This window comes from Clarias gariepinus, chromosome 2, assembly GCF_024256425.1.
Source record: "Clarias gariepinus isolate MV-2021 ecotype Netherlands chromosome 2, CGAR_prim_01v2, whole genome shotgun sequence".
Taxonomy (NCBI): Eukaryota; Metazoa; Chordata; class Actinopteri; order Siluriformes; family Clariidae; genus Clarias; species Clarias gariepinus.
In genome coordinates this window covers 29221178-29244930 of record NC_071101.1, presented here as the reverse complement: position 1 = coordinate 29244930, position 23753 = coordinate 29221178, and the positions used below count along the sequence as shown (strand labels likewise).

The window sequence follows — 23753 nt, the reverse complement described above, 5'->3', positions numbered from 1 at the left end:
TAATAACAATACTGTTCTTGTTGTTCGTGTCATAAAATAACAACTGACCGTTATTGTTATTTAATTACCTAATGTTATTTTTGTGTTATTTCATAGTTGTAAAAAAATCCAGAATTGTTTTAGAATATAGAAAATAAATCCATCCAGTCTGGTACTGAATGTGTGTGTGTGTGTGTGTGGTACAATATTTGTCAGTGAAATTTCAACAACCACATAATTTGCAGCATTTCAGTGTTTATTGGATATATGAAAGAAATATAGCTGCTGCAGACAAATCGGGTAATAAACATTAGTGCTACTGAATTAAATCAAATCGAATCAGCAGTCTGCCTATGATGCACAGCTTTGTCAATCCATGTAACTCTTTTCCAAGGAACATCGATTTATTCCAGCGGATTGTCCTCTTACTGATGGATCTCGTCATGTGCTCTACTAAGTGCGCAGAAAATGAGAGCATGCCAATATTCGGCTCTCCTCTGACAGCCCATACCTGTACACAAACTGCCTGCTAATGCGTCAATTCTTCCGCTCTTTTACAAGAGGAGGTTACTGGCTAGAAATCAAATGTGTATGGTAATTAACATCCAGCTATTTAAAGAAGAAGGGAATGTTTCATGTGAGTGCCAAGTGAGAAATGAGGTATGTTAATTTGTCATTTCTCAAGGATTCATAAATAAAATGCTGTCATTTTATTAAATACTTGGGAAGTTATCAATAGGCACAATGCCAAAGTGGCATCTGTGTGTCAAACAAGGTGTTTTTTTTTTCAGTAGATGATTTGTGCAGGTCAACAACCATTGATCTCTTTTGCATTCCTTTTTTTATCCATGATAATGGATGATTTTTTCTTTATACACCGGGGTAATAGTGGTGATGCTACAGCCATCCATCGGCGGTTGTCTAGGGAGCAGATTGGCCGTGCTATCAGACAGGACGGGAGGCCTACTTGCACTTTCGCAGCAATAAGACACTACCCAGTCCACTTACACGGATAGCGCTCCAGGTGCGAGAGCAGTTTCAGAAGATGCTGGTGTCACATGTCTCCGAGGAAGCATGTAATAGCTTTGCCCTTTCCTGCTTGGTAGCTGTCGACTCATTTTCAGTTTGTAAATAAAATGAGGTTTTCTTCTGTCTTGTAACTTTGAACATTTTGATGTTGAGATTTGTTTGGGCGAAGTGAAAGTCCGTAACCGTGTTCAGTTTTTGAGAAAATGGTATTTTGATCTATGGTTAAGTCAAAAGCGTTTTTTTCCCAAGTCTCAGACGCTCCACTTTCTGAATGTTCAAGGGAACGACGGGAGGAAAATGCAGTTGACCTAGTAAATTGCAGTCAGGGCATCTCTAATGTGAGCACCCACCCATTACAATCATATGTGCTTGCTGAACATCTCATTCCACTTCCAATCCCTCTTTGCTGCTATAATAAGCTCTACTCCTCCAGGAAGGCTTTACTTTAGATTATCGAGTGTGGCCGTGTGGATTTGTGTTCAATCAGCCACAATGGCATTATCGAGGTCAGGCACTGATGTGGGGAGAGGGGGGTTTTGGGGTGCTCTCGGTGTTCCAGTTCATGCCGAGTGTGTTAAGTGGGATTGAGGTCAGGGCTCTGTGCAGGACAACCTAAGTTCTTTTACTGCAACCTTAACACATGATGTCTTTAGCTTGTTTCTAATGAATGGAAATTTTTACCTCATACAAAAATGTTCTCTACAGTTGTGGGCTTCAAAGTATTTCTAAATAGGAAAAACGTTCATATAGTGTGAGTGGAAACATGAACTTTATAAAGGGTGTCAATAATTTCGGAGGCCCCTGCATTCATGAATATGTTTCCTTTATTCTACACCTAACTGATGTATAAAATGTGCAGTCTGAATGTTAGAATTTATGCACTGGTTTGAGAAACTGCCACTGGTCTCTTGTGTATTATTAAACCATTGAAAGCACAAAACATTTTGCACCGGTGAGTTCCCAGATTTGACGGGTCAATTAACTCGTTTTGGCACACAGTGCCGTTACGGCTCGTATTTTGCTGGCGAAGCTTCCAGAAGATAAATTGCCTGGTGCAGATTTCTTGTTCTGCTGTTGAGTGCAGCAAGGTGATGTGAGGATAAGGTCTGCTAAGTCACTCGCTCTCACACTGACATTTTGTTATCCTGCTGCTATCTGGCTGGCACCCAAGTGGATTTTGGTGCAGTGGAGGAAGGAGGCGGAAGACTGCGCTCCTCTTTCAAGACCGACCGGCTCTGCCACGCACGCTACGATTTGACACTCTGTTTCCAGAAGGCTTTTTTAGCGCCTGGGACTTGTAATGTCTGGGTGAATTTTTACAAACAAATAGCACGTCTGCAGAGCGTAAAGGCTGCTCTCGCTGCATCGGAGGCGTTTAGCGCTTTAAAGCGATTCAGGGACATAAAGGGGTCATTGTTGAATAGAGCGAGAAGAAAGTTGTTTGGTTTTTATGGAAAAAAAAGGTTTATTGGACTCTGGACCTGTTTGAGCTACTGTAGCAAAATCTGAAAAAGAGTTTTTATGTATAGAGGATCAGGCCAAGAGTCCTCTGTTAGTCAGGAGTCTATAATCGCTGCAAACTTTTGGGGTCTGTCATTTCTTCTAAATGTGTGTAAGCACATTCTTTAAGGGATGGAGGACGTTTTATACCTGGGTACAGGGTTGTATGTACTAGGGATGGGAATCACCTCCTGAAACCATATTATCATGATAACTACATGCCGATTCAGTTGTGATTCTGTAATATCACAATTCAGTATTATGTTATAGTTCAGAGTGTACCAACTGCAGGATTATAAAGAAATTATGATTTTTTTTTTTTTTACCGCCTTAAATGCCTCCAAAGTCTCAAAACTCAACCTGACGGTGAGAGCAAGGGTTGAGTGGCTGCGGCCATGCGGGACTTCTAACGCACGTGGTTTTTGACTAATTAGTGCTCGCAGTGATTTGAGACTGGTGTGAGTGTGTGTAATGAGTGGGTTTAAGACTAATTTGCTCATCGAGTTTGGAGAAAAAGGCAGATCGGAAGGTTTTAACACACGACTTTTGATAATCTACCTCCATAAAAATGCGTTTCTGTTGCACAACTTGGAAGCTGCACTCTGTACAGAATCGTTTATATCTGAGGCTGTTCACCGGCCTTGCCTGAAAACCAGCTAATTCTGGTTACTGGCTGTTCGACTGGTTCGTCTCTATTATGGAATAAATGTAAAAATATATTTTTTCAAATCAGTTTTGTAGTCATGATATTGCCACACAAAATAATCACAAATCATAACTAAATCGATTTTCTTTTCCATCTCTAGTATGTACATGTGTGTATAAGTTCAACATTACCACTATATTTTCATATTAAGTGTAGAATAGCCTGTTTTTTTTTTTCATAAAAAATGCTTTATTACACAATGACAGTCGTTTTTCTTTGTCTGACTGACTAATCTTGACGAGTGGAGTTGTTGCAATGCAGGTTGTCAACGTTTCTGTGTTTAGACGTCAGGGAGACAGCGCGAGAAATCCGAGCTGCTTAGAGAACAGCGATCAGGCTTTATCTCGAGACGAACTGCCTGTAGGTTTGGACAGAACAAAAGGCCGACAAACAATTTAGCTTTGTAGTTAAATGTGGTTTAATGAACGTCACCGCTGAAAAGGATGAAGTTAAAGCATATCATTCAGCCTTATGGCTGCTGCGGCGCACACAAAAGTGTAACATGAATGTGTTATTAAATCAGCGAGCTTGGAAACCGCTTTATGTAGGGCAGTGTATAAACTGCTAATGCTTCGTTCCTTGTGTGATGCTTCAGGCTCAGACATATACTATGTAAGCACTCGGATCTCATTTTGCGTCCACCTTTATTCACGCTTTGAGACACTGTGTGTACAAAAGATTATTTTTCTGTATTTACGTTTTCTTTTGTCGGAGAAGGACTTGACTGTGCTTGAATTCAAGTAAGATGTTTACTAAATGTTTAACACTTGTCATGTCTTGTGCTTAAAAAAAAATCTTTAAAATCCTGTAATTTTGTTTTAAAGCCCCCTTTGTAAGTACTGTACTTAAACCCATAGTCTTGGTAATGAATTTAGATGATACAGTATAAAGAAGGCAGTACTAAAAAATAGAGACTGTAGGTGGAATTTAGTATTAGTATTAAAAGCATCTTTATAAGCAGTATCTGAAATGTTGATCAGGTCGACTTTGCAAGGTTGGAATAAATAGGTTCTTACCGCATGTCTGCACCATGTGAGGTTAAAATTAGGTGACAAGTTTCCAGGAAGGAAATATTGCTTCCGTTCCTTATCAGTAAACTCAGTGAGAATAAGTTTCTCCCACCAGTGTTTTATTTTCCTCCACTGGGTCGCTGGCTAAGGAAGAGGCTCTGACTGTATTTACCATTTCATATGATGTAAAGCATCTATCCAATCGAATATGAGACTGAATTTTTGTAACCATTTATTATGCAGAAGGCAGGACTAAAAATGAAAAGAAGTATCAGAAAACTTGGAAAGCCTTACCTGACCTTGTAACCTAAATTAATAGAAAACCTCTTCTTTTTTCGCGCTATTTGCAGTAGATTACACTCTTCACCACTTTACACACTTAAACACAAATGTTATTCTAATTAAATCCTTCGAGCATGTAAACGGTTGGGATTTTCGGTCGGATTTTGTTTTTTCATTTGTTGTTTGAAGTTCTCTATAGTGAGAACAATACTAGCAGAGACTTAGGCCTGTAATCGCAAAAGTGTCATTTAAAAGCATTTTATGAGCCAAAAAGAGACACGCTCAGGGAGCCATCTATGTTATTTTTTCCACTTTGCGTATGAAACATGTCAAAGTAGGAAATGTCATTATTACGGTTTGCAAAGTACCATTTACAAAGCACCGTGAATGCAGCATAAGCCTGCATATTGGTCAGAGTGTGCTGATCTGGTTATAGCATGGTACTCTCAGCCCTAAAGTTACAGTATGAACAATGACATTAAAATACATTATTAGTTTATTTTTAAAGATTTTTAAACCAACTGATTATTACTTTTGCCTGGCTCACAAAGAAGCCTGATGGATGACATCATAAACTAAATGTTGTCAACTAAAAGCAACCATTTTTAAAGGTGCCGTATTTTTACTCCTTTTTAACAAGTTATTATAGATCTGAGAGCTCTCTAAAATAGAGTACGTTGTCAGTATGTCCAGTATAATCTTCCAGCTGAAATATAACTCAGAACATACATGGCAGCATCTCTGAAAATGCTTGTTTTACTCCTCTTCCTCTTCTGTTTCAGTGTCTGTAGTGTTAAATGCAAATGAGATTCTTTCTGTCTTTGCCCCTTTACTGAAGTGCATTTTTCCAGCCAATCAGAAAACAGCATATGGGACTGAAAAAAAAAAAAAACGCAGAAAAGCAGGGGAAGGAGCTATGCAAATTGCACCCCTATATATAGTAATGTCATCACATCCATGGATAAATTTCAAAAGAAGGAAAAACAAAGAGGCGAGGGGATGATTTTTAGCCTCATATTTTGTCTGTGTGCACAAACATTTTAGACTCTCATAAAAATGTCTAAAATTGATCAAAAAGTGAATTTTGGATGATAGGACTTCAAACGAGAAGCAGAGAGCTCCCAAGCAAATCATTTAGCAGTGATTTATTGTCAAAGTCGAAGTTGAAGTCAAGGTCGAATTTCATAAAAGCATCAAGCTCTCAGGGTTTTTCTTTCTTCTACTTTTTTTTTTTTTATCTAATGATCAGTTGGGTTGAGTAAGCGAGATCATTTCCTTTTCTGGAGTTTTCACATGTTATGCAGGAATGAATAATGCCATGCTGTCAGGTTGTGTAATAACCTTTTGAGAAAATGGATTAGTGTTAATTCCCTCTTGCTTTTTTCAGCCCTCGGTATATAATAATTTAGCAATAATGTAGTCCCTGTGTGTGGATTAAAGTGCTGGCGTTTCTTGAGCACTTCGATTAGCAGGTGAGGATTCTTTTGAGGTCTACTGACTGGCAGATGATAACAGTGAATTATTTATCAAATCAGAGGAAGAAGGAGAAGGAGAAGGAAAGGGGGGCAGAAAAATGGTGTCCTGAATTGGAAATGTTAACATTTCAAATTGAATAACTGACTGGAATGATTGTTCTCGGATGTCACGTTAACCAAGTGTTAAAAAGTGGTGTTGTTTTTTTCTGAACTCTTTATTGCAGGAAAGTTTGTTTGTTTTTCGGGAGTTTTTTTTGGTCTCATTACAATGACTATGCTCAGTGATATTCATGAGTCCCGAAAGATCACTTAAATCATTAGTAAGACCCAGAATCTGTGCTAATGATGAAGTTCGTGCTGACGGTTGAATCATTCGTGTTATTTGTATTGTGAAATGTGTCCCTAAGGATGGCAGAACCTCTTTGGTACTTGATGATATAATGAGCTGTTGGCACTGTGGTCGAATAGTCACTATAGCATCATTAAAAACAGCCTGCCGCCTGACACCGAAGGGTTTTGGCTTGGTTACAGAAAAACGTTTCTCAATCATTCAGTTCCGAACCTACAGGATACTGAAACTCAGCCCAGGTGCCCTGTTTCAAGCCTGGGCTTTTTATTTATGTATTTAATTAATGAATTAATTTAGAATTTTAGGTTTGAGAACCAGTTTGAGCAGAATAGGAGGTCATTTTCTTTTGACCTCCTACTCGTAACCCTACGAGCATGAACGGTATCTTCTCTGCAGGAAATCATATGCATGTTTTTTTTTTATTATATATTTTTTTATAAACTTAGCCTAGCTAGCTACTACAAGTTAGAAAGTAAATAAGAGGATGGTTTCTCATGTTTGTCCCCGAAGCATCAGGTGGAGGAAAATAAATAAAAAAAAACCTTTATGACTCTTTAGAAAGTGTGTATGAAATTGTTATTTTTTTTCCATCTCTTCCCACTCTTGTATTTTTAAGCTGTGTATTTTTAAAAGTAAAGTTAAAAATCCTCCTTCTGTTTTTTGTAATGATAGTCCTTCAGAACTTCTGAACACACACGCACACACACATAACACTTTTAAAAGTCTTCCTGTAGCCTCTGACCACTTTCTGTAGAGATCTTTTTCCTTGGAATGAGTCTAAACAACACCATATTTATTTACCACATGCACTCCGTTGCTGAAACACGGTCTTCGGCTTGATATTACTCACTCTTTGACTGGCTGAACAGTGCGGATGCTGGACATCACAGTTAGCAAACATTGCTGCATATACCATCTCTGATGATATAAACGAGTTATTTCTGGTACACGGTGGCCTTTTTTTATTTTGTAATAGGATCTGTAGCAATTTGCAACCTGGCCTTGCACCCTTAGGTTGTATTTTGCCCAGAGGTAGGAACACTGTGTCTAGTGCTGAGATATCTCAACTGGACGAGTTCTGGTTGCCTCGAAAGTGTAAAAGCAGCACCTGCACCAGGTTACCTGTTAATATTTCTTTTTTAAGTCCTCCCCAAATGTCTGTTAATGCTTCAGCTGAACTAACCTTCAGAGAACACATTTTTTCTTAATGCCACAAAGCACCTTATTTCACTCCTTCTCCAAATGTGCCCATTCAGTGTCAAACGGGAGCAACAAGCCGGAGAAGGACGTCGTCTTGTATGAGGCGAAAACTAGGGTGGAAAAAGTAATCAGCTTGTTTAGAGAAAAGAGCAAAAAGCATGGATATTTTTCCTATTTTTTTTATTCGTATTAGAGACACGTCTTAACATATAAAACCCCTTTACAGCAAGGTTTTTTTTTTTTTTTTTTTTTTTTAATGGATCCGAAGACGATGCTTTTCATTCACTTGACTGAGTGACAGCATGGATCCCAGGACTGCATTGACAGTTTGTTGCATTTCTTTGCTCACTTTGCTTCACTTGTGTCAAAATGTTGAGAGAGCTTCAGCTTCACGAGTGGCAATGCAGGTGTGGAGTGAATCAAATCGTGTTGTGCGTTTGGACGAATCCTCATCATCACGGATTCGTGTGATGGAACCACGTGAATGTAGCTTTAAGGATAAGGACGTTCCTCCACCCTACACGAATTAAAAACACATTTATTCTTTTAAGTAGATGATGTTCTGTTTGTCAGCTGCAGTTGAGCTTCAGTAATGTATTTCTCCCTGCTGTTTATAATGAATTGGCCCGGTGGAATCGATGGCCTTATCTGAGTCGAGCGAATTTTGACTGAAATTGACTAAAGCTGGAGTCACTTATCCATGCAGACAGCCTTTCTCCTCTTCTGGCAAATTCCCAGTGGGCTAGACAATTGCATATTTCCACACAACTGGGTCATGTTGAGGCAAGGGCATTTCAGTTTAAACAGGGGGCAATCAGCAAAACACCGGCAGCATCCTGTTTGTGCTCTCTGATATATTCCCTTTTTAAGATTGTTCCTGTGAGACCGCTGGCTTCGTGTGATTGTCACCGTAATGAAAAGGTGGAAATGTTTTACCAAAGAATCACCATGGTGTCCTGTGTCAATCTCATGCAGTCGGGGATAAAACGGGCTCATTACTTGCAGATTGCAGAGCCCTTAAATTGGAGCGATTGTGGTTCAAAGTAAATCCGTGCTTCCATTTATTTGGAGAAGTCTTTAATTGCAAGCAAAGTCCCTGTGCGATCATATGACTTCCTGTGAACATGGACATCGAAGAGACCTGGCGGTTTGTGAACTTTTACTTTTGCGTGGCTCACATTTAAATATGCACTTTAGAACAAGTTCATCTTTTAAAAGAAAAGCCTAATTGCATAAACGTATTTTAAACGTAATTGCTTTTAACTAGTTCACTGCCTTGGGACTTACTGCAGTAAAGGAATCTCTATTTGTCGTTCTTAAGTTGTAAATAGATAATAATGAAGATTCCGCATTTAAACTGTGTTAGGAGAAAAATCACGTGTGCCAGGGCTCTGTGGCGAACAGCAGCGGAGATACTTATCGAATTCCTGTATAGTGAAATCACCCTGATAAACAACACGCCGTTTCACTTTCTTAATTTAAACCCCCGTTTCTGTTTTGCAAGCGAAGACATTCTCGGCTTTATGGGTTTGGCAGCACGGACAAGGGAGGCTCAGGCGCGTACGAGAGGGAAGTCGTGTTGCTCTGCCGCGAAGTAAGACAACAAATTATACATTCATAAAACAGGCTGGAAGAGTATATACATATTAGAAAATACGAAACGGTTTTATTATTTAGTTTTTTTTCTCTGTAGATCTTTGTGCTTTTTGCACAGTGTTTTCTGAAACACATTTAATCATCAGGCATCCAGCTTGAGAGTTTGTTTTATTTTGTAATGTAATTTGCATTTAACTTTTTTCCCTTTTATTTTTAAGTTACCCAAAATGCCATTCAATGCCGAAACAATATTACAGCCAGTGGAAATTATCCATGGTTTCATCTCTCCCTAAAAGATGCTATGCTATGCCATGCCTATACACCAAATTTGTGATCCAAATCTGTTAAAAACATATTTAATATTTATCATCCCTTCAGTAACACCAGAATTTGAACCTAGAAACATTACATTAAATACAATAACTTGAGGCTTTGCTATGATTTATAACCGTCGACAAACATTCAAATGACAACTCACTCGCTCACCACTCGCACGTCTCCAGCGTCCTGGAAAAAGAAACGGCATGTTGAGTTTCTCAGCAAGCACAAAGACAAGCGTCTAAATGCCGTGTGTGTATCTTGTGGTGTGGTATGTTGTGTTTGGGTGGTTTGAATGGGATATTTTATACTCGTCCTTTGGCTACAGCCTTGTCACTGGAGGCTTTGTCCATGGTCGATGTATATTCTGCTGCGGTACATATAAAGCACAGATTGGATAGATCCAGTGTGAGCAGCGGGAATCACTCGGCTGGTTCCAGACTTTCTGAAAAGTGGCCGTCAAGTCGGATTAAAAACTCAACGTCTGACTGTAAATTGGTGTTTTTGTTCCAAAATGTCTGGCGATATTTTTCTTGTTTTTCTCACATAATGCATAATGTAATGGGTCCTTCTTTCAACCAATTACGTTGGCCTTACTATTATTATCATAAACGTTTACATTCAATCTGAAAACTGCAAATTATTTTAATTTATTTTGATATTCACCGTGTAGGAATTTTTGTAGGACAAAAGCAAGCGCAACCCCAGCCTCGCTTAAAAAAAAAAAAAAATCAGATTTTGATACAGAACAGATGCTACACTTTTTGCACACACTGTACTGAAGTAGTGCTTTTGTATGTTAATTTTAGCCAATATTGTTGTAATCATTGAATGAGAAATTAAACAAATAAGTGTTAAGAGATAAGGTTTGATTTAAAATAAATATATATGTTTTATAACCATGCAATTTAATCATTATTTTTGGTTGATTGAATGGAATGCACTAATGGGTGAGTCTTCGAATTTGAAATCAATTCACACTTTTCAAATTTCTTGGTAAAATTGCAATTGTTAAATCGCCTCTCTCTATATATTTTTTTTTTAGTCAGCCAAAAAAAAATTTGACACACTTCAGGTAAAGAAAAATTGTATGATATATATTATAGCATATTAATTATTATTATATAGCATATGTATTATATACATACACATGTATTTATATATGTGTGTATATTTATATATGCGTATGTATGTGTGTATGTATGTATATGTATATATATATATATATATACAGTGGTGTGAAAAACTATTTGCCCCCTTCCTGATTTCTTATTCTTTTGCATGTTTGTCACACTTAAATGTTTCTGCTCATCAAAAACCGTTAACTATTAGTCAAAGATAACATAATTGAACACAAAATGCAGTTTTTAAATGAAGATTATGTTATTAAGGGAGAAAAAAAACTCCAAATCTACATGGCCCTGTGTGAAAAAGTAATTGCCCCCCCTTGTTAAAAAATAACTTAACTGTGGTTTATCACAGTTAAAAGTTCAATTTCTGTAGTCACCCCCAGGCCTGATTACTGCCACACCTGTTTCAATCAAAAAATCACTTAAATAGGAGCTACCTGACACAGAGAAGTAGACCAAAAGCACCTCAAAAGCTAGACATTATGCCAAGATCCAAAGAAATTCAGAAAAAAATTAGAACAAAAGTAATTGAGATCTATCAGGCTGGTAAAGGTTATAAAGCCATTTCCAAAGCCTTGGGACTCCAGCGAACCACAGTGAGAGCCATCATCCACAAATGGCAAAAACATGGAACAGTGGTGAACCTTCCCAGGAGTGGCCAGCCGACCAAAATTACCCCAAGAGCGCAGAGACAACTCATCCGAGAGGCCACAAAAGACCCCAGGACAACAACTAAAGAACTGCAGGCCTCACTTGCCTCAATTAAGGTCAGTGTTCACGACTCCACCAAAAGAAAGAGACTGGGCAAAAACGGCCTGCATGGCAGATTTCCAAGGCGCAAACCACTTAAGCAAAAAGAACATCAAGGCTCGTCTCAATTTTGCTAAAAAACATCTCAATGATTGCCAAGACTTTTGGGAAAATACCTTGTGTACCGACGAGACAAAAGTTTAACTTTTTGGAAGGTGCGTGTCCCTTTACATCTGGCGTAAAAGTAACACAGCATTTCAGAAAAAGAACACCATACCAACAGTAAAATATGGGGGTGGTAGTGTGATGGTCTGGGGTTGTTTTGCTGCTTCAGGATCTGGATGGCTTGCTGTGATAGATGGAACCATGAATTCTACTGTCTACCAAAAAATCCTGAAGGAGAATGTCCAGCCATCTGTTCGTCAACTCAAGCTGAAGCGATCTTGGGTGCTGCAGCAGGACATTGACCCAAAACACACCAGCAAATCCACCTCTGAATGGCTGAAGAAAAACAAAATGAAGACTTTGGAGTGGCCCAGTCAAAGTCCTGACCTGAATCCTATTGAGATGTTGTGGCAAGGCGGTTCATGCTAGAAAACTCTCAAATAAAGCTGAATTACAACAATTCTGCAAAGATGAGTGGGCCAAAATTCCTCCAGAGCTCTGTAAAAGACTCGTTGCAAGTTATCGCAAACGCTTGATTGCAGTTATTGCTGCTAAGGGTGGCCCAATCAGTTATTAGGTTCAGGGGGCAATTACTTTTTCACACAGGGCCATGTAAGTTTGGATTTTTTTTCACCCTAAATAATAAAAACCATCATTTAAAAACTGCATTTTGTGTTTACTTGTGTTATCTTTGACTAATAGTTAAATGTGTTTGATGATCAGAAACATTTAAGTGTGACAAACATGCAAAAGAATAAGAAATCAGGAAGGGGGCAAATAGTTTTTCACACCACTGTATATATATATATATATATAAAATGACAGCTTTTGAAGAAAATACAATCTGCTTATAAAATGCAAATACTCATATTTTGAAAGAGTATTGCTGCTGCTTCTTTCTGAGTGACTGATGCAATATCGTCAACTATTGGACTGGAGTGTAAAGCTTGTAAGGAAAAAAAAATTAAATACTTTTTTCTACCAGACATGACATTTAAACATCAAAAGGAACACAGATTTCAGTGTTTATTAGATATTTTGATATATTGTAATACTTCAAAACCTGTAAGAAATATAACTACTTGAGACAAATCAGGCAATAAATGTTAGTGTTGTTGAAACAAATGAAATGGCAAATGACAACGCGCGAAAACAAATCGAATCAACAGGCAGCCTATAATTCATATTTCTAATATATCTATTATACATAATTGTAGTCTGGTTGCTAAAGTGATTAAAGGAAAATGGAAGTCCTCTCCAGGTTAAAGACCCAGTTGTGCGTCTCATTTGCTGACATTATTATCTAACCACAAGTCATTGATCAGGAGCTGTCAAGCATGTGGGTCCAATATTTTGTCAAGAAAATCACCAGTCTTTTGTGTTGGCGTGGAAAATGTCTCTTGGTCCATTCTAGCACCAGTTCAGAGACTCCTGGAAACCCATCTATATGATTAATGATTAGTTTCCCGCTGGCTCGTAATGGGGTCATAAATCAGTTTGCTGATCTCTTACTTCTTTTTCTTTTGCAGCTTTTGTCTATTTAAAGCATATATTTTTTTTCGACATGGCAGAATCATATGAATATTTCAAGACGTTTTCTCTTAAACAATTTTCCATGTGAAAATGAGATTGTGTTGTGAACATGAAATAATAAAACCCAAGCTGTCTTTTGTAGGCTGTGTGACACGGAGCAACTTTATCTCAGTCTTGTGATTTTCCAGCAGCGTTGCTGAGATCGAGTTGCTTGAAGGCTGCCAAACAGAACCTGTCGAATAATGCTCACACATTTCTAGCGAAGCTTGTCTGGGTGCTTTGTCGCTTAGCTGCTGACCTTCTCCTCTCACATGATGCGTCGCACCGTTGCGAGAATGATGAGCGCTCCTGCTGACTCCGGAGAATGACCAGTAATGTTTGTGAGTGCAGTTTACATGAGCGTTTGCATGTTTGCCGATGGCCCTGATCATATTGTTTAGCCAGAAGTCACCATATTGGAACTGTTGAATCTGGTGTTTCAACCAGACACTTACATGTTTACAGAAAACGAACACTAAAAGCATCACACTAATAAACTTCATTAAAGCCATATCTGTAGAATGGATGTTGAGAGAGGTTTATTCTCCTCTAGATGCTCTTCAAGCACTGATTGCCTTGTTGGACTTGGCTGGTCATGTGAAAGTAATATGAATATTATGATTCCAAATAGCATGCTGCTCTCTCGCACGTCCAGAAGAAATATGCCGTTTGGCTTTCCAGCTTCATCTTATTTCAAGTCTTCCAAATGTGAGGTCTGAGCCTTATTTTCTTTTAAGCATAGCGTTTATGATGCCCATAAGTCAGTGGTTAATGTCAGAAGTTTGATCAGAATCATTTGAGGCCATTGTTTCAATCAGTATTTTATGCGACTCATCTGTCTGGAGCCTATCCTTTTGTTCTCATTCTAATCCTAAAGCTGGAAATTAGGACTAAGCGGACGTTCCCCACATTCCTTTTTGGGACTTGAAAGTTCAGTGCATGGATACGATGTAATTACGATTATCGTGCAATCACTTAAGACTATACAACAGATAGTGCGAAACACCTCATTATATGCTGTAATTTGTCAAGACTTTACAAGAACTCTTATGACTTCTCACCTTTTTAATAAACCCGTGTTTAAGGGAGCTTTCACACCAGACACGATTGATTTGCACCCTGCCCAGGAACGGTTGCTCCCTCCTCACCTATCCTTGGCTGGCCAGAGTTTGCATTATTTTTATTCTCTATACTCAGATGTACTTTCATATTGTTATACTCCAACTAGGTTGCAGTATTCACCTAGTTGGTTCGCAAGCCGCCATTAAATACCATCTTGGTACACATAAAACACACTAATCTTATCATCACAGGTCGGAGGAGTCATCTCTTGGAGCCTTTACTAGTTGTATTGACTCCCTTATTACTCATTACACAGAACCAGACACATTTTAATAAGTAAAGGGTGACGCGACTTGTTCAGACTCGGGCCTGTTTTCACCAGGCTGCCTACCATGTATTTAATAATTCAAGACCCAGTTCCTGGCAACATTGGCATTCAGGTAGCGACTTCAGGCTGAGTACCCAAAGTTCTCGCCGCGTGTGACTACAATTCGAAACAGAGGATCTACTCGTTTTGCATTCAGACGGAGGCTGTAAATAAATTCCACGCCCTATCATGGTGAAAAATTGGGTTTGACAGGTGTCCACCGATACTCGTTCCTCATTATACTTCTAAAACCTTACTAAAACATAGTAGAATAAATTAGCAAGTGCAAAGAAACAGGAAATCACACTTTTTTGCTTTCACCTGCTCCGGTTTAACGATGGCGGCTTCTGCATATCTGTCTTCATTATTTAACCACCGCTGGCAAAAATGATTGAGTAGATATCACAACACGTGTTGGCATTTGTACAGATTCATGTAAGAAGAGATGAAAATATGGACTGTTGGGAAGCTGATGTAACGGGAACTTAAAAAACGAAAAATAAAAATGGACTTTGATTGCGTCAGCTGTGGTCGCTTAAACTCCCTGACAAGCGGTTTTGTAAATTATGACTTAGCTTTATTTTTTTATGTATTTTTATTCTTGCCTTTGTTGGTTAAAAAATGAAAGCACCTGCGTGCCTTGTGCTCCTCGGCGCTGTGTTCAGTAAATGCCTTTTTTTGTGACATGACTGATAATCTAAAAGATAATTAGGAATACAAAGAGCCTTGTGTATCTGAAACTCCTGTCAGCTTGTGAACATTTTCTTTTCTTTTTTTTTTTTTTTCCCCTGTTCCTGTTAATTGTGTTAATGAACTTTTACTACATTGCTCCATTGTAGTGTTCACGCTATTTCCTTTCCAGACTAGAAGAGGCTTTCGAGACATTCGTGTAAGTGTGAGCGTAAAAGGTTTTGGTGATAAGGCAAGAATTTACAAGTATTTTGTGAGTTTTCACAGAAACGCTGCTGGATTTTTACTCATCCTTTTCGAGTCCATGTTTACTGATTAGCTACAGGATTTCTTCAGTATTTCTTCAATCCTATTCCAATCATACAGAATAAAGCTTCCAGTGTAAGTGTTTGCCTTGACGCTGATCTGATAAGATGTGTTTTTACATGCTCAAAGCATTTCTCCTGAATATAACAGAAGCGTTTAATCTGGAGGAAACACAGCAGGAGATGATTTTATTTTTCTCCTGCTTTGAGGTCAGGTCAAGCAACCTTCTCTGTTATGATTGGTTACAAGAACTCGGTCTCATCTCTGATCGGTTGGATGCTATGCTGTGTGTGAAAGGATGAGCCAATCAGTGTTCCCTTCTCAGCCAGAGATCTGGTGGTTGAAAAATAAAGACTGTTGGGAGAGTGTTTATTGACCACTGGACCCCAGGATGTCATTTCAGTTTACTCTTACATGGGTCACAAAAATAATATATTCATTCCAACAAGAGAGAAACGACCAGATCAAGTGTTTACACCGGCTAAAATTGACCCGTGGAAGAGATTACTAAGAGTTTACACACCAGTTTTCTCATTCCTGTCAGCCGGATTGGGTGAAACTGTTCCGAGTAAGGTCTTACATGATGCATTTTTGTTCTGATGGGTCTGTATTTCCCATTATTAATCAAATAATATGGTCCAAGTAAACACACCTATTGTGAATAAAGCAGTGGAGCGCTTTATCAGGATAGAAGAGGGTGTTATCTGGGGTGTGAAGAGTTAAAGCTTGGCCTGCAGTGATTATAACCAGACACTGCATGGAGTAGAGACAGGTCACCGCTGGTAACATAAACGGAGCTGCACGTAACACTCGACTGTATGACGCAAGCTCTTACTTTATTTGACCGAGGTGTAGAGAGGATAAAATGCCAGGCCTGGAAGAATCTTACGCCGACACATGAACAGACTTAGAACGCTGTCTCTGTGGTAGTGCAGACTATCAGTTCTCTCAATGGATGGTTTAGTTTTTGTTCCATTTCCAATTCATCAGCCTGACTTTTTGACATTTCCTGTATATTCAGTATGATGAAAGTATGTGGAGGTATTTTCTAATTAATTATGCTGCGACTATTTTTTAAAATCTTTTTTTCTTCCCACGTCTACGAATGTCTTGAAGGTTCTCTTTAACACGGTGGCACTGACACTCGGCCTGGCTGTATATCATTGTCAGGGATGCCTCGTACTAATCTTACTTACCGTTGTTAATGAAAGAAAACCGTAACCATTAATAGCTGCTAGAACCAAGTCACGTTTTTGGTTTTTAGAATTTGGAGAGAAAAACCCTGATCTAAAGATTTTTAACCTGTACAACTTGTGATAACGTAGTGCATAAAAATGGGTTTCTGTTGCATTACACAGAAGCTCGTGCACTCGGCACAGAATCAGTGACGTTCAAGTAGATCGGTCATGACTGATCGAGATTAAAAATAGCCAATTTCGGTCACTGGTTGATCGACCGGTGCATCTCTGTTATAAATGTCTGTTTTAAATGTAAAAAAAATAACTAATTAATAAACATCTAACTGAATGGATCCCATTCCCATCCCAGGTACTTATCAGAAAGGACAAGTGATTCACTGTTCCATAATTAAAGGCAATACTTTATAACAAAAAAAAAGTAAAAAAATAAAATAAAAAAAAAAGACACTTGCGGCAGAGAGACATCATGGTTCAAGCCTGAGACGTGTCTTAGTCAGGAGCAGCCCTGGCTTTCCCACACTGACACAAAGCTTTAATCTAAGCCTGTTCAGGGCTTCTGCTGTTCATCTCCTAATTATGGGCGACTCCATTAATAATGCTCCGTCCCAGTCAAAACAGGAGCTAGTGGTTTTGATTTTTGTTTGTGGTCGTCGTCGTGAGTTTCGCAAATTTTACCAGCAACCGCATTTGAATACACTTCTCGTCTCTCTCATGCTCCGATTCTCTCTCCGCTTCTCTGCCTATCTCTCTCTCTCTCTCTCACTTTCTCTCTCTCTCTCTCTCTCTATCTCCTGCTCTCTCTTTTCTTCTGGGTGTGACCGGTCTAGGAAATGTCTGTCTTTTCCCGCTCGATCAGCGCTCCGTGTCTTCCCTGCAGTAACATCTGGTGTGTGGGGGGATGGGCGCGGTTTTATTTTACTGACGGCTTATGAACTCGTGTTCGTTTGAAAGCGGTCACAGGATGAAACTGGTCCCAGAAGGGCTGAGGGTCAGTGGCTCTTGACTTGAGTTAAGAGTTTAATTGATAAATCATCTGTGCCGTGAAACTGTTCAGTGATGCAAGAGCCTCAGGTTTTGAAGGGCAAGTTATAAGAAGACTTGTTAAAGCTTATCTAAAAAAAAAAATTTGTTAATACGTACAGAAGGAAGCACGACTGAGTGCATGAATATGTGCAAGTATGTGTGTGAAGAGTACATTAAACTTTGTTTTGAATTGTTAATGTTTTTATAGTAATGGCTCATACACAGGCAAGTGGGCAAATGCTCCAGGTAGACTTTAAGACTACCGATCGATCGGGCCGTGGCTGGAATCGGGTGGTTTTCAGCTTAATTGGCCATGACTGATCAGCCTCGGATAGGACCGATTCCGTGCTGATCGAGCGGGCGACAGGAACACCGTCAATCTGCCACCTGAACATCGGGAGTTCGAATTCCGCTCCAGCCGTCTCTAGTCGTTCTCTCGGTGGAAAGGGCTCTCGTATCAGTTGCAGTGCATCTCGGCTGTATCCCCGCCCCTAATGGTGCATGTGTGTAGACAGTTAAAGAGCTTGTCTCAGGAGAAGCTTGTGGGGACAACCTTTAGACTTCCTGTTGGATTTTCATTTTCAGTTAGGTTTTATTTGTACCAAAAAAACTGCTCTGAGCAGTAACCTGCCAGGAGAAAGTCCTGTAACCTTGTGCAGGTGTGGAGAGAATGTTAGAGGAGTTTAATAGGCAACAGGGCTGCACCATTTTGTATTCAATCATATTTATCCAGGCTAACAGCAAATAACGGCACAAATCTCTCGAAGATGATGTTTGCCAATATTCATCACCTCAAAAAGTATTTTTTAAGATAATAAAACATTAAATTATTAAAAAATATTATGCATATATTACCTGTAATAAAATACAGCATTTTGTGATTAAATAATTACACAGGTCCATACTGCAATATTATTTTTATGCGATTAATTGTGCAGCACAAATAGTCAGTGTTTTATTGTAAACATTGGACTGACTTTTTGTTTTTGCATGCTGGCAATTATCGTTTTTAGGAAGAAAAGAAGAAAAAAAAAGAAAATCCTCAGGGCAGGTTTGAAAAATTGAAAAAATCGACTATGAAGATTGCAACGTGTACATCTCTAACTAATAGAGTAATAGTACATGAAGTTGAGAGCTTGAGAGAGAGAATGGTGAGGAAATTATTTATCACGGCTATAATATAAGCGAGAACAGGAAGTAACTCTTGACCGTTTCGCGAGGTTAAATATAATTACAACTGTTAACAAAACCCTCTCACCGACCCTGTCGCTCAACACCGCCCCCCCCCCCCCCACTATAATATTCCAGTCCGTCTTCTGTTATTTCTCACTTGTAAGAGTGATGTTTAGTCCATTTGAATTATTAGTCACAGACAAACTTTCAAACTTGTTGAAATCAGTCAACGTTAAGTCAGCTTTTAATACATAACCACCCAGTAAAACCTTACATCTGTGACCGCTGCAGTCATCGTCGTGATCGCCGCCGCTGCTGCTGTTGTTGGCAAGGTGTTTAAAACTGTACAATCGAGCTGAAAACACACTCGTTATATTTCCAGTAAGTTAATCTTTTATGTCCCATATGCTCTTCTCCAAGCGTATTGAGTTGTTCTGTTGTAAAACGCAGAAGCTGTAGAAAAAAGCTGTGACTCTGGGTTTATGTGCTCTCTGAGTATCAAGTTTGTTGGCTGACTGACTTGAGCAAATTCTAGCTATGGTTAGGATGGTGATTGGGTTTTAATTGTCTGTACGTTGGCTAAAATTCTTGGCAGAGCTGGATTTTTTTTGTGGTTTTGTTTTTTCTCTCGCTTTTCTTCTGATGCTCATAAGATTTCTAGGATTTGTTCTTTTTTGGTAAGCAGTGATCATATGATTATGGTGAACAGGAGCGGTTGTAATTAAAAGTAATAACGTAACACTGAGCCAGCCGTGACCTTCTCTAGGAAAAATGTGAGAAACATCTGTTGGTCGAAATACAAACCCGGTAGAAAGTAAAAAGTATGAAGGACATAAATGCAAGAATAACATAAAACATTATTTGTTTAAACATGCACACAACTAAAAGTCTCTGGCCTGAAGTCCTCTTAAATACGTTATTACTCAGCTGCGTCTCGATCAGAACCGACTGGGGGAGAAAACATCTTCAGCTTTCATTAAAACTACTGGATGATGCAATTCTCATAAAGCCGTCCCTGGTCAATCATCGTGTTGTCTTATTTTCTTTTATTTGCAGAGTTAATTATAAATGAAGTATTGCACAGTTACAACTAGGGGTGTAATGGTACCCATATTAGAATTCAAGCCATTTGTGTGTGTGTGTGTCATCAGAGTGAATACAGTCTAGATTTAACTAGTGCTGGGTGATTTTCTTTATTAATGCTGTTCATTTGTATTTTTTTAACAAGCTTTGCAAAACCGTTGTTATATATATATATATATATATATATATATAATGTGTGTGTGTATATATGCATATGTGATCTAAATGGAAGACCACAGCTTTCTCAACCTGATAAACGCCTTGTGCTTCCTGCACTGATCCAGAACACAGCACATTCAGATAAAAAAAGGGCCAAAATAAACTGCAGCGTGTCCCCGAGGACTGATCTAATGGGTTGAAATATCACTACAGAGATATGGACTGAAAAGGTTGGAAAAGATTCTGCATTTTATTCTTAAGCTGCGATTCCACACTCGGGATTACATCATTTCTCATTTGGCGTGTTCGACAGATGTTACGGGAAACCGGACACCTCCGTGTTTGGGTTTTGTTAGCGACATGATAAGCAGCTAACATGCATGAGTGATGTATATTTCCTTTCTCAAACAGGGAAAGAAAGTATTGTAAAATAAAAAGACCTGAAACCAACATTTTTTTTTCTTGTAATTTAGGCGGTGATTCCCATCAGTCTCTCTGCTAGTGCACTCCCACATTAACACGATGTCGAGCACATCACATGTTTCCTCTGAGAAAAGTGACGCCAGCTGACTGCATATTTTTAAACTGCTTCATAGGTGAGGGCGTGACATACTGGGAGGAAAGCAGTGTTCCTCCTACATGCTAGTGTCGCTACGATTGTAAGAGTATGGGTGTGCCTTCTCTCCCCCGAGTGACTCGCCCGGGAATCGAACGCGTCTGGATTATGTTGGCGAGATTTAATTCTGAGAAGCACTTTCTGGTTAAGCGTATGTAGTCACCTCACCATCACGCTGTCACATGCTTGTTGAAGATCTGATAAATTTTGGGTTTATTTCCTTTTCCCTGTTCTGATGACCTCCAGTTTTTTCCACTAGATTTTGTTGCATGAGTGTCTACATTTATATGAAAAATGTACAAAAACACAGATCTTTCCAAAGTTTTAGCAAAATGCTGAAAAGTTTTAAGTAACATACTTTTACCATCATATTTAAAGAATTGTGCCTTTGTGTTATGTTTTTTATTTATTCTTAACCCATGTGGGTGCCTTTGCGTTTGTCCTCTGTTACCTCTACTCGTTCTCTTGATCTCATGATATTCTCACATACATAATTTTTTTCTTTAATGGTCGTTTAATTTCGTGGTCCATCAGTTACTTTCGATTATCCCTGGCATGTCGACCACCTGCATGACGGCAGTGGGTTGGTGTGGTGCAGTACTGCATAATGAGTGCCAGTGAAAGAAATCCGTCTGAGAGCCTGACGAGCCTCACACCTGACGTTACCATGCGCTGTGGGTGATCAGATCACAAGCACTAGTCGCATTATGACTGTGTGATCACATTTCGGAAAAAAAAACCCGTCTTGCGTTTTTATTGCATCAGTTTTCCGCTGCATATCTTTTCACACGGAAATCGCCTTCAAATCCTGTATCTCTCATTTACACACCTTTTATGCACTGTTTGATTGTGTCTGTAATTAAATTACGACAAACAGAACTATGAAAAGCAACTCCTTTCGTCTTCATCCACTAAAGCCTCTGCTGTTTAGCATGATTTCCACAGTTTCACAGGATTACGTTTTCTAACTCTGGTAATGACTTGCCAGTGAGTTAGTTTTTCACATTTGTGTTGTTGTTGTTGTTGCCATATTGTGTCCCAGGCCACTAATGAATGTGGTTTGTGAGATCGGAGATGCATTGTTCACACCTGTACTTAGTCCTGCCCGCTCTAATCACCCAGTGCTCACGTTAATGCCAGGTGTGAATTGGGCTTGAATAATGCAGTGATTGTCTCATTATGGTTCCTAATCATCCCCTCTTAAATCCTTCTCATAAGTTTCAGTTTCTTTTTCTCTATTAAGCAGTCGATGTATCGTTTATCGTGTAACTACATCTAACATTTACGGCATTTGGCGGACGCCCTCATCCAGAGCGACATTATTGAGCTAAGCAGATAAGCGGTAATGTCAGGCAGTGCTTGGATTTGAACTCCCAACCTTTCTATTAGTAGTCCAGTATCCTAACCACTGGACTACCACCGCGCCTGTAGTGACACCTTATTACCATTCAGGCTGTCTTCGTTTTGATTAGTACACCTCTCAAAGCTCTCCTGATTCATTAGTGAAGTGATGAGCACTCCTAAGATCAGACATAACGATAAGTTTTGTGTAAGAGCAGGATTAAAATCGCTTTCCTCTCAGTTATGAGTGATTTTTCTTCTCTTGATGAATACATGCTCTTCATGAACACACACTCTTTTTCTAATCCTTATTGCCATGTGGCAAAGGGAAATAGTTTGATATTTCCTAACGATCCTATTTATTTTCATGTCATTTAAACCCTCCTGACCAAGATGAATTGACCATTGTCTTTTTTTTGCAAACCCAAAGTACCTGATTAGTGTCAGTTGTGGTTTGTTATAGCTGAGACAGTTTAGCTTCTTGCCACATCAATCAACAACTACTGAAGATGTTGTCAAAATGGTACAGGTAGTTCCTGACCGACTGAAAAGACTCATTTTATTTCTTGGAAGTAGAACACTGATGGAGGTTTACTGATGGTTACTTCGCATGTCTAATCTGTCTGTGTCCCATAAGCTATATATATCACATGGGAGGAAGGAACTTCCTGCTGTCAGGGCCATGTTTTTTAAGCCCCAGGATCCCAGTCCCGGTGCACTTTTAAATAGAAGAAGAAATCAGTGCAGAACTCATTGCACAAATGATGTCCTCAAGAGATAAAAGACAAGTCTGGAAATTCGCCCCGTTGGCATCAAATGACAAGTCTATTGTGCAATCCATTTTTGGTTGTTTAGAGACGGAGTAAATATGTATGAGGGCAGAAAAGGGCACAGTAGTCCAGGTTGTTTTCACACTTCTGTTATGCAGGACTCTGGGCAGTCTGCCCTGAGAGTTTAGTTTTATCTTCTTGTATTTTTAATGCAGTCTTGAAAAATAGTTCTCCAGGCTTCCTGAAGAATTTTTTTTGGCTCTCATTTTTGACAAGTTTTTGTATCTCATTTTCAGTCCAGGCCCTGAACCTGACTAGTTTCAGAGGACTGTTTTTGTTTGTTAATAACACTATGACCTAAGAATCATTCAAGCATAAAACCCATCTAACTTGAGAAACAGATGCAGATGATGACAGATATAATAGTATTATATTATTATAATAATATAACAGTATAATAATCACACTCCTGGTGATGCTGAGTGGTAGGAACAGATGAGAGGGGAAATGAGGTTGTTACATAAACGCTTTTTTATTGTATCTTTAGGCGCTTTAAAGCCCATCACAATAAAACATTTGTTCCCATTTCTCTAATTTTATCCCACTTACACTTTTATTATCAAAACCTCTTATCCTATACAGGGTCATGGGAGGCCTATTCCAGGGGACTCGGGGCAGTATGCGGGTACACCATGGACACCATGACCATGGTGCCAGTCAAAACACAATCTCAGACTATGAGCAATTTGGGAGCACCAGTCAGCTTTATCTAAAGGTCTTAGGCCTATAGGAGAAAACCCGCCATACATGGTCCCTTAGACTGATCAGCATTGCAAGTCTTTATTTTTTTTTATCACATCACAATATTCAAGTGGTTTAAAGCACAATTCACATCACTGAGCT

At 39.0% G+C, this 23753-nt stretch overlaps 1 protein-coding gene across 2 annotated transcripts in view; it reads left to right on the top strand.

Moving 5' to 3' along the window:
* znf609a (zinc finger protein 609a) overlaps window positions 1–23753 on the top strand; it is a 110145-nt gene that overhangs the window by 4505 nt on the left and 81887 nt on the right. The gene's annotated exons all lie outside the window — the stretch shown is intronic.